The following is a 15,018-nucleotide window of genomic DNA, read 5'->3' as shown; positions in this document are numbered from 1 at the left end:
TATCTTGAGAAAGAACGCAAAGAAATAACTGTCAAGCAAAAAAGAAAATCTTCATAAAAATCATAATAAAGTGTGAAAATAGGCCAAATTCAATCATCTAAAAGTTGAAAAGAGCTATGATATTTATGATGTCTCATATTCATATCATCAATATTATTCCCAATAATTTATATTTGGGGATATTTTATAAATACATTATTCCAAGATGCAAGAAATGAACAATCACGCTAAAAAGCAAGATGTAAAAAACTACATTATTAAATGGAATCAAAACCCTCTCCACATTTATATTAATAAAAAATATTAAGGTTTGAATCATACTTGAGTATGATTCCAATCTTAGTTGAAGTGGCAGGGATTATTAAGAAGCACAACTCTATGTGTAGGCTCTGTTTTAAAACAAACAGGTAAAGAGTAGAGAAAAACAGTCTGCAACGTGATGTGATTCCTCTTACAACAACAAAAATGTAATTTATAACTGGCAATCAGCTTAGAAAACAAGCAATCTTAAAAAGACAAATCTTATTTAATTCAGAGTAATAAACATTAAAATAAATCTGGATTTGTGTTTATTTTTAGCTAATGAAGAATACTAAAAGTTAAACAACAGGGATTGGGGGTGGTATACAAATTTTTGTATACAAATATTCTAGCAACAGGTCTCCTGCCTTTACTGCCTCCATATAACAGAAGAAAAATGTATTTTAGTTATTCAATCTAGATTATTAAATCTAAAACTGTCTCACATATCATGCATTTCTTACTTTTACCTGCACACAGTATGCTCAATTTATGCAGATAATCCTAAAATCTTTGAGTAGAAGTTGTTCTAAAAACCAGTATAAATCCCAATTAATTCATTGTTGGAGAACAAAAGGGAGTACTATTTCAAAGCAATTAAAAAATAGCTGCTGATCATTACCAGTTTAGGTAACCAAAGGTTCTTCCCTTCCAAAGACACTAACCCAATCTCCTTCTATTTCTCGTTGTTGCCTTGACTTTTTTGTGCTTTTAAACAAAACAAAGATCCTTCTGATCCTCTATTTATGAAAAGAGAGGATGATGAAATTAAGGCACTTGATACAGTAAGAACCTGAAAGCTAATTGCCCCCTCCCTTTCCTGCCCAGCTCAAGAGTTTCTGCAAATATTTTGGAGAACATAAAAGTGTTGCTCTGATTTTTGCACCATCCAAAGAAGAAAAGATGGTTATTGCAAATGATTGCTCTATCATCACCAGTTACTCAGGACTAAAGGTGGCTCAATCTCATTAGTAAATGTTCTGTGAAAGATAAACATGAAAGGCCAAATGATTAGGAGTGAAGTCTCTTGGAAAATTCAGTGATCCCCTTCATGGGTAATCTTCCAGGGCATCAGGTAATGTGTTGATCTAGTGCAATCACAAACTGTAAATAAATATTTTCTTCTTATCTTCCAGCAAATGCTGCAGAACCGGCTGCTTCTCAGCTGCCCATGAATCCCCTTCTGCCCTTGTTGCCAAGTAACTGTTGTTTACAAGTTATTCCTCCATTATTTCCTACAGAAAAGAAACCAATGCATGGGAATCCCTTTGCTAGAATTCTTCTGCTTCAAGAGGAATTCTACAGAAAATTAATTTTAAACTAGTCTAAGAAATGCAATTTTTAAAATGTGTATATTTAGTTTTGCACTGTTTATGAATCCATGGCTGTCTTTTGGGAGACAGTTCTTCTGTAGATTTAATGAATATGTATGAAAAAGAATGTATGAAAAGTTTGGAGAAGGATATCCAACAAAGAATTTTTTTTGACAGGCAGAGTGGACAGTGAGAGAGAGATACAGAGAGAAAGCTATAATTATGCCAGCAACTGAAATTCATAATGTCTAAGGAAGCTATTCCATCTCCACCAAAATGCTGGTAGTACAGTTCAGTGAATAAACAAAAAACTGAATATTAATATAAATAGTTGACTCCAAATAAATACTTGACTGCCAAAGACATATTTCCTCAAAAATATGCAAGAAAAGATGAATTGTTGATTACACTGATTTCTCACATGAAATATTCATGTAGATAAGCCTGTTTCTCTTTAATGTTAGGCTGGGCAGTTAAGTATAATAAGACTATTTTCTTTAGCTGTTACTGCTATTCACTATTGAAATCTCTGCAACTTCTTTCTACATGATCAGTTTTAAAATTTTAATAGGTGAGGGTAAATTTGAAAAAAATATCAAAAGGTTAAAAAGCCTCACTGTAAAAACTGCTAAGGCAAGCCTGAATACCTTGTAGTACCTATTGCTGAGTAGATAAACAACTGAAATATGCCTTCCAGGCATGCAGGCACCAGGGGCCCAACACCTGTGCCTCATTAATATACAAGTAAATCTTCTCTACTTGGAAACAATTGGAAATTCATTGTCGCAAACTATTTACTGAGTTTGAATAAAGGAATTAGAGCTATATCCCCTGCATTTTGTACCAAACCAAACATTAAGAATCCTTTGTCAACAGTGGAGGCAAGTAAGATCAGTTTTTTGAATTTCCTCTCAAATTTCATCTTACCACAAATAAACATATAATTTAAAATTTATCATCAGTGCTGAAACCCTGGCAACAACATCTTGAGAGATTTGCTGAAAGGAAAGCCACTGAAACCTCTAGTCATCCTATACACATGTGCGTTCAGTCATTACCCACCAGACCCTATCATCTGAGGAAAAGACAATCTTGCATACTATGCTAACAGCCATGAATGTAACCAACTGATCACTTAAAGCTCAAAAATCTGACCATGGGAAAGACGCATCTTTCCCAAAGTGCTCCAGAAGTGCAACCAAAGACAATGGCCGCTCCCTACTGGCAGCAGCAGAATTTCCAGGCTTAACCTGACATCTATCCTCAATCATATCTGTTCCGCCGACAGGGACACACGTTTTAACCCCATGCTGAAACTCATGCATTTCCAGCACCACTTCACAAAAATTTCTTATTGTCATCACTCTGTTAGCAAGAAAAAACACTGCATTTTAGTTTTAATTTGCATTTATTAGTGAAACTGCAAAATGCTTATGCTTTTGGAGTCATTTTATCTCATCTTTTGAAAACTTCCTTTCTTGTCCTTTGCTCATTTTAGGAAGTACAGGATAATAGTTAAGAGCATGGAAAACAGTCACACTCCAGAATCAACAAAACCAGTCTTAGAGTTAGGAAGAGTACACAATGTACTAGTTGTTCCAGCATGAACAAGTTACTTAGCCTCCCATGTGAACTGCAGTAATAACAGCATCTTAATTTCTTCATCTGTGAAATGGAGTGATAGCATCGATTCAAAGAATTATAATGAAAGTAAAAAGAATACATGAAAAGTTTGGAGAAGGATATCCAACAAAGAATGTTTTTAAAAATTAATATTGGTGATGGGGGCTGGCATTGTGACAAAGCAGGTAAAGCCATGACCTGCAATGCCAGCATCCCATATGGGTGCTACTTCTTGTCCTGGCTGTTCTGTGTCAGCTACAGCTCCCTGCTGATGGCCTGAGAAGGCAAAGAAGATGGCCTAAGTGTTTGGGCCACTGCACCCATGCAGCAGACCTGGAAGAAGCTCCTGGCTCCTGGCTTCAGCCTGGCCCTACCTGGCCTTGTGGCCATTTGGGGAGTGAGCCACCCAATGGAGGATCTCTTTCTCCCTTTCTCTCTCCCTCTCTCTGTAACTCTGCCTTTCAAATAAACAAAATATTTTTTAAAATTAACATTGTTTTTAATAATAATTGTAATATTGCTTTTATTTTAGTATGCCTTAATGATCAAGAAGAAAGTTTTTCACACATCAAAGACATCAAAAATTTATCAGCCAGAACTTTTTTTTTATCAAACTGTCTAGATTTTTAAAACATTGAAAATTTTTAATTCATGTATAATTTAGTTGTAACTTTATTTTCTCTTGTTGCTTTTTCCATTGTTAAGAAAACTTTAGTCACTATAAGGTCAAAAAAATAGTCACTGAAATCTTGGCTTGTTTTCTTTTTAAACCATCTTAATTCATTTGTGTAACTTATAGCACATTAAATATGTTCTACTTCTTTTTTTTTTTTGACAAGCAGAGTGGACAGTAGAGAGAGAGACAGAGAGAAAGGTCTTCCTTTTTGCCGTTGGTTCACCCTCCAATGGCCGCCGCGGTAGGCGCGCTGTGGCCGGCGCACTGCGCTGTTCCGATGGCAGGAGCCAGGTGCTTCTCCTGGTCTCCCATGGGGTGCAGGGCCCAAGGACTTGGGCCATCCTCCACTGCACTCCCTGGCCACAGCAGAGAGCTGGCCTGGAAGAGGGGCAACCAGGACAGGATCGGTGCCCTGACCGGGACTAGAACCCGGTGTGCCGGCGCCACAAAGCGGAGGATTAGCCTAGTGAGCCGCGGCACTGGCCAAATATGTTCTACTTCTAAACAGTTTCATGTACATTCAAATCTCATACTGCTGAAGTTTTGTTTTCATCTAGGTTTTGGTAATAATCTGAGACAGGATAAGCAATAGGCACATATGCACATCAGAGGAACACATCTCAGAAATGCATGAATACCTGTAGGTCTAGGAACAATCAGAACAAAAACACAGATTTCAAAAGTATTTTGAGTCCAACAGAAATTCATGAGAGATCTTGCAGTGCTATGGCCTGAAAACACCAATAATTCTGGATACCACGGGAATATGAAGGACTCCTTCAGTCTTCCAAAATCAAGATCCATTCACAGGTACCAAGAACTGTGGAGTACAGGGAGGCACAGCTGGTGGCTGGATTCATTGCCATCTTGTTAAGTTAAGCAGGCTTTTAAGGTCAAGTTGCATACTGCTAATGTAATGAAAGATAATTATCTGTTAGCTTAAATAACACCCTGTACCTTGATACAGAGAAAGACTAAGGTATGTGAATTGGAAACATTATCTCTGAAATTTACAATCATTTAAATGTATTCATGGGTACTTAAGTTCTAATTAAGGCATAACAATCTCACATTGATGAAGAGCTCTAAAAACAGAGGAGCAGAAAGGCCGCAAGACAATCTACTCACTGTCTTTTCGTCCCATGGAATAGTATTTCATCAATAAATTGTGACACGTGGTAAATAAACATTAATTAAGTGCCTACTATGCCCTTAGATTCATAGAGTGTTTGTTTTTTTTTTTTTTTGGAAGAAGTGAAGGGAGTGGAACAATGGATGTGCAAATTTGATTGATACAAAGCACTCTGGTAGGTATAGAGGAGGGAAAAATGGTTTCATACTTCAAAATTAAAACTGAGGCTATAAAATAATTGCAGCACCTGTGGAACTGAAATACTAGCACCAAGCGATTAGAGGTTACGAGAACCCCGGAAAGAAAAATGCTGAAAGGTTTAGCACTTCTGGGGAGCTAGGCCCAAATGAAAGCTTCTTACATCACAAAATGAATAGTGGGCCTTCTCCTGAACTTCAGTAACACATGTGAAAAAATGGGGAATATCAAGGAGAGAGCTGTGGAATTTTTCAGTTCATTAACAAAATAAAAAGATATTGCTAAATTTTGTTTCATATAAAAACATATATATAAGAGTACTTCAAAAAGTTCATGGAAAATAGTATTAAAAGACAAATTTAGGGACCAGTGTGGTGTAGCAGGTAAAGCTGGCACCTGTGACACAGGCATCCCCTATGAGAGCTGGTTCATGTCCTGGTTGCTCCACTTCCAATCCAGATCCCTGCCAACATGCTTGGGGAAGCAGCAAAGGATGGCCCAAGTATTTGGGCCCCCGTAGCCATGTGGGAGACCAGGAAGAAGCTCCTGGCTCTTGGTTACAGCCTGGCCCAAAAATGGACATTGCAGTCATCTGGGAAGTGAACCAGCAGATGGAAGATTCTCTCTCTCTACAACTTTTTCAAATAAGTAAATAAAGTAAATAAATAAATAATTTTTTTGTTTTAAAAGGACAAGTTTATTTCAGTGCAAACATTTCAAAATTCATGCATAGTTCTTTCTTAAGACACATTTTTCATGAATTTTTTGAATACTCACAATAGAGGTATGTGGAGAGAAGGAGTGTGTGGGTGGGAGGGAGGGAAGAAGAGAGAGAGAGAGCACAAATAAATAGCAAAACTCTAACAATGATGTCATTAAAATGCAAAAAAACCTGTTTATGAAAAAATATTTTCCATAACTCACCTCTACCCTCTACAATAACCCTCTGAGAGAGTGTTTTTAATCTTCCTTTCCAAATGAGGAATCTAAGGTTCAGAAGAAAACTAAATAACTGGTGGAGAGAAAAAAGGAATGAGAATTAGAAAACACACCTCCCTGGAATAAGATGGAAGACAAGAGACACTAAAAGGACACATGATACTCCAGATATTATGGGCAAAATTGCTTCTAGCAACAAGGCAAGGTTGAAATCTATGGTTTCTTCCCCAAATTTTTCATTTTTGAGTACCACAATTAAGGACATGGAGATGAGTTTTCACCAGTTGCAATCAGAAGGTAGGTTAACAACAGCTGTTGTGAGGGTTCATAACCTGGGTCACTTAGGTGTACAAAAGCCTTGAATGGACTAGTTTAGAGGCATGGGCATGGAAGGATTCCTTTTAAAGGTTGGACTGCCATCTAGTGGTAACTATTCTACCTTGCAGGCACTGGATCCCTGAAAACAATGAGCACCCAAGTTGGGAGAGGCACCCTATCTAGGTTTCATCACTACACTGAGGTTAATGGACCAGAGGCTGTCATGAGCCACTGTGTTGAGAAGGACTCTGAACCTATCCCTGTCCTCAGAAAGGAACACTGTGCCTGACTAATAACAACGGCCATGAATGTCATCATGATTTCTCAGGGAATCAAACTTTAACAGCAGCGAGAATTCCTGCTTAGATAGCGCCATGTCCCGCAATAGTTTTCTCTGACATGGAAATGCACTAGACTATGCAATGAATACATATAAATAGTAAGTACATGTAGCTGATTACAGAGGAATATCTATTTCTAATCATATTAATGTCATATTTTCCAAAGATATGAACATAAATTGTCATGAGACTTGAATTTTTTTCTCTTACAAAGGCGTTTAGTTTATTCTATCACGGACACTCTGGGGTTCACATTTCCCGACGACGCTCCTCGTTTACAGAAGTTCATGTGCAATCTCACCTCCAGGCCCGAGGAGGGGGCGAGAAGGGAGGGCCTTGGCATTTCACGTGGGGCCAGGTGTCGGGGCGATTGGCCCTGCGTGAAAAGGGGCTTGGGGGCCCGGGTGTGGGTGGCCGGGGGAGGAAAGGGAGCGCAGGTAGGGGAAGACCCTACAGTCTTTTTTATTTTTTCTTTCAGTTTTTTTTTTTTTTTTTTAATGTCCATGGATGATTCTCCCCTGTTTGCATTCCTTCCTGGCTGCCCAGGGTGAGCAACCATGGGGTGCAGGGCAGGGCAAGGAGGGACAGCAGCTGGCCGCCCAGGGGCCCCTGGGCTAAGGCACAGCCCTGTCTTTGGCTCTCCTGGTGGGTAGTCCCCCCTCAGTCCCAGGAGCCAGGGGCCACCTCCCGGGATCCCTGAAGACCACTGGGCTCTGCCACCTGGCCCGGGTACAGCGGAGTGCCCCCACCGTGGGAAAAGGTGGAGAGGGAGGAGACCCTGGCTCCAGAGAGCCAGTCCCCCCTGCTCAGGCCTGTGAGGCCTGGGCACACCTGGGCATGCCCACTGTCTTCTGAGGGTCTGGCTGGAGCCCCCTGCCTGCCCCCGGCCCCAGCTGCTTGCTAAGTGTCACCAGGATATTGTGCTTTGGGGTCGGCGCTGGGGTGGGGGTGGCGTGAACTAAGATGTTTGCGCTTTAGCAGGGGGTGCTGACTACCCCCCACCACAAACACCCTCGGGTTGGCTGGGGGCTAAGGCGCGGGCCGGGCTAAGAGAAAAGAGCGCCATGACTCCCCCCAAAGCAGGCTGGCGGCACGCTGTTGGAAGGGTCCAGTGAGGGGCGACCCCCTCCGGCCCCCCCACCAGAACCTGCCCTAAAAAGCCTCCTCTGGAAAGCAAGATCTTTGGGTACAAGGGGCACACAGAAGTCAGAGGCAGGGGGCAGAAAGGCTGGGTAATGGGGGCGGGGAGAACACTCTGTGTGCGCATGTGCAGGTACAAACACCTGCTTACACACACTCGTGTACACACACTGTGTGCGCATGTGCAGGTACAAACACCTGCTTACACACACTCGTGTACACACACCCACTTATGCACACTCACGTACACACACACTTGCCCTGAGCGAGGAGAAGGAGAGGAATGGTGAGAGAAAAAACTTTGCCAGCGGCCCAAGTGGACCCTGCTCTGCCCCTGGGGTAACCAGGCTCACCCAACCAGCCAAGGCCAGGACCTTCCTTGAACTACAGCAGTGGGGGGGGGGGGAGTTGAGGGAGGGAGGGGAGAGGGTCTGACCCATGGGACCCGTGTCAGGAACACGCAGGCACACTCCACACACACTCTGCCTGCCTGCCCAGTACATGCCCCCCCAGTATCCTGCCTTCCACTTGCGTCCCACCCCCACCGGGGACCTGGAGATGGGGGGGTGGGGTCATACCCAGTCCCGGTGGTTTGAAAAATAAAAGAAAATCTTACACTTCAATATTTCATTCGCTAAAAAATGTTTTAAAAAGTTATGTACACAGGTAGGGGCTGGGGGCCCTGTCCAGGGGTGGGGTGGCAGCAGGGCAGGGGCGGGGAGTGGAGGGCAGGGCAGCAACCTCGCCCCTCCCAGCCTACTCCCCCCATGCCCACCCTGGTCCAATTCTGCCTCTTTACCTTCATTCAATTTGCATGGACATGCGCACACACAGACATACACACACACACATTCCGCTAGCCTGAGGTGGGCGCCCCAAGAGCCTCCTTGGCTGAGGATCTCCCTCCCTTGGGCTCCAGGTGATGGGGGAGGGGCAAACAGGCTAGATGGAGGGGTAAGAGCAGGGTGCTGGGCTGCCACCCCCAGCCCCCAGGCACAGGGACTGAGAAAGAGGCAAGGAGGCGGTTTTTGGAGGCCTGGAAGCACTGGGGGATGGGGAGGGGTCCTGAGAGCCCCCCTCGAGTCCCAGCGGAGTCTGAAGAAGGACTTCCGCCAGGCAGGCCCCTGCCCTGTGCCCGAATTAGTGAGTGAGGGGGCACAACGCTTGGGGTGAGGGAAGGGGGGAACTGTGTGTGGAAGAAGGAAACCCGGGCCTGCCCCCCACCCACCTGCCCACCCTTGCTGACTCCTCCTGGCCTCTCACAATGGGGAAGGAGCTGGGACAGGGGAGGGGGCCCAGGAGCATGCAGTGCCCCCCCCCACGGGGCCTGGGGAGGGACAGACAGTAGCTGCTGAACAAGGTGTGTGTGACAGGACATGGGGGTGGGGGGAGTGTGACAGCCCCCCCCGGGTTGAGTGGGGGAGTGTGACGGCCCTCCCGGTTGGAGTGGGGGAGTGTGACAGCCCTCCCGGGTGGGGTCAGGTGTGTGACAGCCCCCCTGGTGGGGTGGGGTGTGTGACGGCCCCCCTGGGTGGGGTGGGGGAGTGTGATGGCCCCCTGGGTGGGGTGGGGGGAGTGTGATGCCCCCCCTGGGTGGGGTGGGGGAGTGTGACAAGACAGAAGGGTGGAGTGGGGGAGTGTGACGGCCCCCCCAGGTGGGGGGAATGTGACAGGACATGGGGGTGGCGTGGTTGGAGTGTGACGGCCCGCCCAGGTGGGGTGGGGGAGTATGATGGCCTCCCTGGGTGGGGGGGGGAGTGTGACAGCCCTCCCGGGTGGGGTGGGGGAGTGTGACGGCCCCCCTGGGTGAGGTGGGGGGAGTGTGATGGCCCTCCTGGGTGGGGTATGGGGGCACAGTTACTGCAGGGCCTCCGCGGAGGGGCCGCCTTGCCCCATAGCTGGCCAGCTGGAAGCCGTACTCCCTGCCTGTCACCTCCAGCTCCATCTTGCCTGAGTCCCTGATGCAGGTGGTGTAGGGTCACCCTCAGGTGAGCAGCTTTAGCTTGGGCATCCAGCTCTGGCGCACAATCCGGCATGCGTTGGGGCACACGCCGGCCGCGATGGTGTTCCTCTCGCTCTCCTTGAAGTTCCGGCAGTGGTACTGGACAGCGTGGAGAGCGCGGCTGTCCAGCGGGTTCTGGTGCCACAGCTGTGGGCCAGTGCGTTCAGGTCAAAGGAGGCGGCGATGAGCGACCACGGCAAGACCTCGTGCCGGGTTCCTGAGCTGCGCCCTCTGATGCACACCTTGGCGCCTGCCACCAGCTCTGGCTTCTCGGAGGGGTCGCCCTTGTCCTGGAGCTTGGGATGACAACGGGTGCCGATCTGGTCGATGAGCTGGGCCGGGAGCGACGCCAATCTTGCCACACCCGGATCCGACTGTAGGTTCCGGGAGGGCCTCAACCTTCTCAGCTGTCGGGCCCACATTCATCGCGCTGTGCACGGTGTACCTGTTGCAGATCTGCCGGCACTGCTCGTCCTAGCCTTCCCCCCCACGTCCTCCTCCTTGTGGTAGAAGCTGGGCTGTCGCTGGTGTAGGCGCTCCAGGTGCCCGGGCTCCTGCGCTCTGACATGCTGGGCCCGCTCCCCACGCCCGCAGCTGCTGCCACCACCCCGCTGGCTGGCTGCCCTGCTCCACCCCCATGGCCAAGGCCACCCTGGTGGGGGCCTGCTGTGGGGGCTGCCTGTTGGCCGCCAGGTCCAGCACGGAGAACTTGGCCATCTTGCGGCTACCACCACTGCCGCCGCAGCCCCCTCCTTGGGGCCACCGTCCCACAGTCGTTTGGCCTCAGGCATGCACTGCACTGAGTCCGACTCCTGCTGCTCCGTCCTGACCCACGACACAAGGGGCAGCAGCGAGCTGCAGGCCGGCCAGCTGGAAGTCTGCACCACAGGGCTCTGTGGCTCGGACTAGGGCGCCCCTCGGCGTGCAGGCCCTGGGAGATGCCACTCCAGGAGCTCACCTTCAGGAAGAACTTGGCCCCTTTCTCCAGGATTTCCTGGATCTGCAGGAAGCCAGCTGTGTCCATGAGCAGGAACTGGCCCCCCACGTTCGTGCTCAGCGGCCCGTGTAGCAGCTCAGGGTCTGCTGGAACGACAGTGGCTGCATGGCCGCCGGCAGGTCCACCACGGCGCTGCGGCTGCTGTTGAATAGGAGTAGGAGCTTCAGGCGGCCAGCGCGGCCTGACCACTGACCACCACCGACACGTCACAGGGCAGCCCTGCATCCACTGTTTGCTGAGGCACTCCAAGATGCCGTGGCCGAAGTTGGGGATCTCCATCTGCAGGCTCTGCTCCATGGTGGGGCTGCACCGTGGCAACTGAGGCCTGGCCTGAGCCCTGGGCATGCCCCCTGCGCAGGGGCCTCGGCCTCCACCTCCATGGCCTCCATGGCCTCCATGGCCTCCATGGCCTCCGCCTCAGCAGCAGTGGCAATTGCGGCGGCCACTCACTGTTAAATTTAATTGTTTTAAAAAATGATGTACACCCAGCGCCGTGGCTCAGTAGGCTAATCCTCTGCCTGTGGCGCCGGCACACCAGGTTCTAGTCCCGGTCCGGGCGCCGGATTCTGTCCTGGTTGCTCCTCTTCCAGTCCGGCTTTCTGCTATGGCCTGGGAGTGCTTTTTTCCCTCCATAATGAAACATCAGGGCACATCACTGACACATTTTAAATGCATATAAAGACAGAATGCACAATTATCATCTGCCTAATACAAATATCTTCATATGTCTAGATGAAACATGTTCCCATATGAGGCCCCACTGAAACAAAAGCAAAGAACACTTCCCTGCATGAGGGACTGACTGCTAAAGTTACGATGATTTTAGGTTAAGGTTTGAACTGAGAAATCCTGAGATTCCACTTCAATGTCCACAAGGACATAAAGAACTGAATTTAAAAAAACCTTGTGGACTGTCAGATATAATGCCTGATTTTGTACAAAAACATATATTTTTCCTTCAAAACTAAAATTTAGCAGTCTCTAAAGTCACATTAAAGTAGGGAAATTCAATTATTCTTTCATAAAAGCAATCAAGAAAATGTGCATAAGTTTAACTTTATGGAATGTTTTTACCTCATTTTTTAATTTCATAAACCTGTAATATATAACATGTCATTATGTTATTTTTTTAAAACAGGATCAACATTTAGGAATGAGGTGAGGAAAGGATACTGTACCAGGAAATCTCTGTGAAATTATCTGAAGTGAATAAATTTTCTATTCTGTGGTCTACTGTGATTTCTTTTGATTTTTTTCTTGATTTACTTGAGAGACAGAGAGATATAGAGTGAAACAGAGATAGAAAAAGAGATGTCCCATCCACTGGCCCATTCCCCACATGCCTGCACAGCCAGGCCTGGACCAGCCCAAAGCTGGTAGCCAGGAATTCAATCCACAGCTCCAATATGGGTGGTAGGGACTCAAGTACTTTGGGCATCACCACTGTATTCCAGGGTCCACCTTCGCTAGAAGCTGAAATCGGGAACTGGAGCTAGGGATCAAATCTAGGTACTCCAATGTGAGATGTAGGCATCTTAACCGATAGGCCAAATACTTGCCCCTAAAGGCCTTTCTGATATCATTAATACATAAGGAAGAATGCCCTTCCTTGAGATGTTTCTCTGCATATCTCCCCCACGCTCTTCTTACTGCCATCCTACCTCATTTACGTTGGTATGTAGGATAACTGACATAAGCTTGATGTCTAACTTTCTATAACAAGGTAAAGAATTGGCCACACAGTTTGTAATGTAAGCAGTACAGAAAAGGAAATACTTATACAGTCAAGAACAAATTATTTTCCAACAATTTAAAAATAGGCATTTATGGCCAGCGCCATGGCTCAATAGGCTAATCCTCCACCTAGCAGTGCCGGCACACTGGGTTCTAGTCCCGGTTGGGGTGCTGGATTCTGTCTCGGTTGCCCCTCTTCCAGGCCAGCTCTCTGCTGTGGCCAGGGTGTGCAGTGGAGGATAGCCAAGTATGTGGGCCCTGCACCCCATGGGAGACCAGGAGAAGCACTTGGCTCCTGCCATCGGATCAGCGTGGTGTGCCAGCTGCAGTGCACTGGCCGTGGCGGCCATTGGAGGGTGAACCAACAGCAAAAGGAAGGCCTTTCTCTCTGTCTCTCTCTCTCACTGTCCACTCTGCCTGTCAAAAAAAAAAATAGGCATTTATTTAGTAAAATCCCAAGTCCTAATTAAAAGGTCATTTTATCTCTTTTTTTAAAAAAGGATTTATTTATTTGAAAGATAGAATCACAGACAGGAGGGAGATAGAGAGAGATCCTCTTTCCACCAGCTCACCTCCTAAATGGCCCCAATACCCAGGGCTGAGCAAGGCCAAAACCAGGAGCTTGGAAATCCATCCATTCTCCCACATATGTGGCAGGGGCCCAAGTACTTGGGCCATCTTGCACTGCTTTTTCTTCAGGCATTAGCAGGGAGCTGGATTGGAAGCAGAGCATCGGGGACTGAAACCTGCCCTTGTACAGGGTGCTGCTGTCAAAGGTGGTGGCTTAACCCATTGCGCGATGATGCTGGTCTCCATCTTATCTCTTAAAGCATGTTTTCCAACACTAGATGGACTTATGGAATATTATAAAAATAGAAATAGATGTTTCTGTTAAATATTTTCTTTTTAAAGATGAAAATAAGTTACATTTTAAGTGAATACATCATTCACTGCACAAGTTCTACACCACCACTATCCGACAAAATTTTCTGAGAACACAGAAATGTTCCATAACTAACTGTCCAAAATGGTAACCACTCATCACACATAGTAATTAAGAAGTTGAAATATGGCTAATGCAGTTGAAGAATTACATATTTAATTTTAACTAATTTAAGTCAAAATTTATATGGCTAATGGTTCCCATATTGGACAGTGAAGCTCAAAATGTTTTAACAATGATAATACACACACACACACACAAACACATACACACACAGATACACACACACACACTGGTTTTAAAGCAAAAACTGTAAAGTCTCAAGGAATATAAAGATAAATATACACATGATACATAATCACATGTAGTACAACTGGAGAAAGAAAACAAACATTAAAAGTAAAAAGGTTCAGACATTTGACCTGGTGGTTAAAAAGCCAGTTAACATGCCCACATCCCATATCAGTGTCTGATCTGAATCTCAGTTCTACTCCCATTTCTAGCTTCCTGCTAATGTACACTCTGGGAGGCAGCAGGTGATAGCTCAAGTACTTGGGTCCCTGTCACCTAGGAGGAGACCTGAATTGGTTCTCAGCTCCAGTGTTTGAATGGCCTAACTGCCACTGTGGGCATTTGGGGAGCCAACTATGGGATCTAAGCTTTTTCTCTCTCCTCTCACCTCTCTCCTCTCTCTCTCTCTTTCTCCACCCCAACTAGGGGATCTAAGCTTTCTCTCTCTCTCTTCTTTCTCTCTCTCTCTCTCCTCTTTCCTCTCTCACTGAGTGTGTGTATTTGTGCATTTCTGTGTAACTAAATACAATTCAATTTAAAAAAAAAACTTTTTTTAAGTTAACTCATAAAATAAATCAAAGTAATTCCTGAAAAGAGGCTTTTATACAGTATGTCATAATTCTAAATGCATAGTGGCACTAGTCAGAACTATCAGATAAGTATGTAATAGTTTCTTTTTCTTTCCCATCCCTCTCATTGCCTTTTCCCATGGTATTTCTGTCACTGCCACCACCCTCGGCCACTGTCTCCTCTCACCAAACTCTTGTCACATACACATGTGAAAGTGAGGAAAGACCATCTTCAGTGGCAACAGTGTTAGCTCTATTAGGTACCAATGGTGGCATTGCTGGAAAGACCCTGAACCAGATGTGGATATAACCAGACTCAGCAACAGATTGTCTAAAAGAACCAAGAAAACTAAAACTTGAAGAACTAAAATAACAATGCAAAACCTTTCAGCATTGTTTTGGCCAAACTTGTTAAAACTGTAATGCAAGAACCAAATGCACTGTGATGTGGCACCAACTAATTAGCAAGCATGAATTTTTCACCCAAGAGTGAAAAAAAGAA

General features: G+C 45.9%; 1 pseudogene; it reads right to left on the bottom strand.

The window, feature by feature from the left end:
• Positions 1–9,837: 9,837 nt before the first annotated feature.
• On the bottom strand, positions 9,838–11,332 carry LOC133746632 (nucleus accumbens-associated protein 1-like; annotated as a pseudogene).
• Positions 11,333–15,018: the final 3,686 nt, after the last annotated feature.

This window comes from Lepus europaeus, chromosome 18 (assembly GCF_033115175.1).
Source record: "Lepus europaeus isolate LE1 chromosome 18, mLepTim1.pri, whole genome shotgun sequence".
Lineage (NCBI taxonomy): Eukaryota > Metazoa > Chordata > Mammalia > Lagomorpha > Leporidae > Lepus > Lepus europaeus.
The sequence above is the reverse complement of the archived record's forward strand: the minus strand, read 5'-3'. Positions and strand labels throughout refer to the sequence as shown.